Here is a 2,500-nt window from a genome sequence, read left to right on the forward strand (position 1 = left end):
GCTTGTGAAGACGCTCGTTCGTCATGGGTACACGTGCGGGGACAATTTAGAGAAAACTCTCACTCTCTCTCTCTCTCTCTCTCTCTCTCTCTCTCTCTCTCTCTCTCTCCCTCCCTCCCTCCCTCCCTCCCTCCCTCCCTCCCTCCCTCCCTCCCTCCCTCCCTCCCTCCCCCCTCTCCCTCTCTCTCTCTCCCTCTCTCTCCCTCCCCCCTCTCCCTCTCCCTCTTCCTCTCTCCCCCACCCTCTCTCTCTCTCTCTCTCTTTCTCTCTCTCTCTCTCTCTCTCTCTCTCTCTCTCTCTCTCTCTCTCTCTCTCTCTCTCTCTCTCTCTCTCTCCTCTCTCTCTCTCTCTCTCTCTCTCACCTTCTCTCTCTCCCTCTCCCTCCCCCCCCCCCCTCTCTCTCTCTCTCTCTCTCTCTCTCTCTCTCTCTCTCTCTCTCTCTCTCTCTCTCTCTCTCTCTCTCTCTCTCTCTCTCTCTCTCTCTCTTTCTCTCTTGCTCTCTCTCCTCTATCTCTCTTTCTCTATATCTTTTCCTCTCTCTTCCTCGCTTTCCTCTCCTTCCATCCACCCTTTCTCTGTCCTTCCTTCTATCTCCCCTACCAACCACTCCTTCCCACCCCGCCCCGCCTGTCGCGCTGGTCCGACGAGGCCATAGGCACGGACATCTTTATGGGCATATACAAGACGGCGACGGTGCACGCCCAAATTTTGCGTATCATACCACCTACAGGTCCTTTCCCGCGGCCGGCAATTGGAAGTCCCTTCGGCGTGACGGCTGCTCGGGGGAGATAAAGAAGACCTCTTAAAGTTCAAAGCTGAAGTAAGCTTTTTGAGGGTGATGAGAGGAAAGGGGAGGGCTTGTGGGGGGAAGACAAGCTGAAGGTTAATGGGGATGAGGGAATGGTGTGGAGAGGAGGGGGCGGGAAGGGAAGCAGTAGGGGTCAAGGAAGTCTTTTGAGGATTTTAGTGTCGTTCGTGCGAATGAAAAGGATGGGTAGAGAATGTATGAAGAATTGAAGATCAGATAAAACAAAAAAGGGATGTGGAAATAAAAAAAAATGGAGGAGAAGGCAAGCCAAAAAGCCAATAAGAAAGGCGAGGGCCGGTCAGCCGTGATGCCAAAGACAGGAGAGGAACAGCTGCGACGGAGATAAAAGGTCCTCGTGGTCACTGCAGCAGTGAACTTGATAGACCTCTCCGTACTGCGGTCATCCCCACGACGACTGTCCCGCAGCTGTGCCTCGAGAAGTTCCGTCGCGGCCGGGATTCGGGGCCTTTGTTTCTCCTCGGCGGCTGCGAGGGCTGGCTGCGGCGACGCCTGTGTTCCTCGCGGGCGGATGGGCGTGGAAGGGAGAGGGAAAGGGAATAGGAGAGGGGGAGGGAAAGAGAGGGAGAGAGGTTGAGAGAAAGGGAGAGGGAGAGGTAAAATAAAAGGGAAGAAGAGAGGGAAAGAGAAAGTGAGAGGTTAGCCGGAGATGAGGAAGGAGAGATTACAGAGAAAGGGAAGAAAAGAGGTAAATATAAGGGGGGGGGGGAGATTAGAGAGAAGGTGAGGGAGAGGTTAGAAAGACAGGGAGAAGAAGAGATAGAGATCGAGTAAGAGAATAACGAAGGGAGAAGGGGGAGGGGAGTCACGATAGTAAAACCGGTAACACGTGTTCCATCCCAAAGTCAGGAAAATGAGAGGAGAAAGGAGATGATATGATGGGGCAGGAATTATGGGGGAGGGAAGTGGGCCCGAGAGAAAGATGTGCTCTTTAGCTTCGAGGGGAAAGACGATGCGCTAACAATTTTCCCTTTCCCCTGTACACTCCCCCCCCCCCTCTCTCTCTCTCTCTCTCTCTCTCTCTCTCTCTCTCTCTCTCTCTCTCTCTCTCTCTCTCTCTCTCTCTCTCTCTCTCTCTCTCTCCCTCTCTCCCTCTCTCCCTCTCTCCCTCCCTCCCTCCCTCCCTCCCTCCCTCCCTCCCTCCCTCCCTCCCTCCCTCTCCCTTCATATTCTTCTTTCCCTTTCGCCATCCCTTCGTTACTCTTCTCTCCTTTCTTCCTCTCGTCTCATATATTTTCTTTCCTTCTCATTCTCCCTCCCTCCCCACCCCTGGCCTTCCTTCCCCCCCAGCCCCAGGTGGAGTATTTGCAGAGACCATAAGTCCTTGATGAACGCGGGGTCGGGGTGGGGGTAGGGGTCTGAGGGTGGGGTGAGAGGGCATGGAGGTGAGGGGGTTAAGAGAGCGTAGGGGCAAGGGGAGGGAGCAAGAGGGCATGGGGGGTGAGGGGAGAGTGAGGTTTTAAACGTACGATTTATAGATCTTTAGGCCATTTAATTTCATGATTACTTGGCGTTCGAAAGTGATTTGTTTCTTGCATGGGGCGGATTTTAGGCGGATGTAGGGGTAAGGAGGGGGGGGGGGGTGATGGCTTGTGAGATTAGAAGACGACCAGACGGAAGTATGAGGATTCCCATGCGGAAGTTTTTTTGTTTTTTTTTGTGGAGGAAAATAGA

Source organism: Penaeus chinensis, chromosome 36 (assembly GCF_019202785.1).
Source record: "Penaeus chinensis breed Huanghai No. 1 chromosome 36, ASM1920278v2, whole genome shotgun sequence".
NCBI classification, from domain to species: domain Eukaryota; kingdom Metazoa; phylum Arthropoda; class Malacostraca; order Decapoda; family Penaeidae; genus Penaeus; species Penaeus chinensis.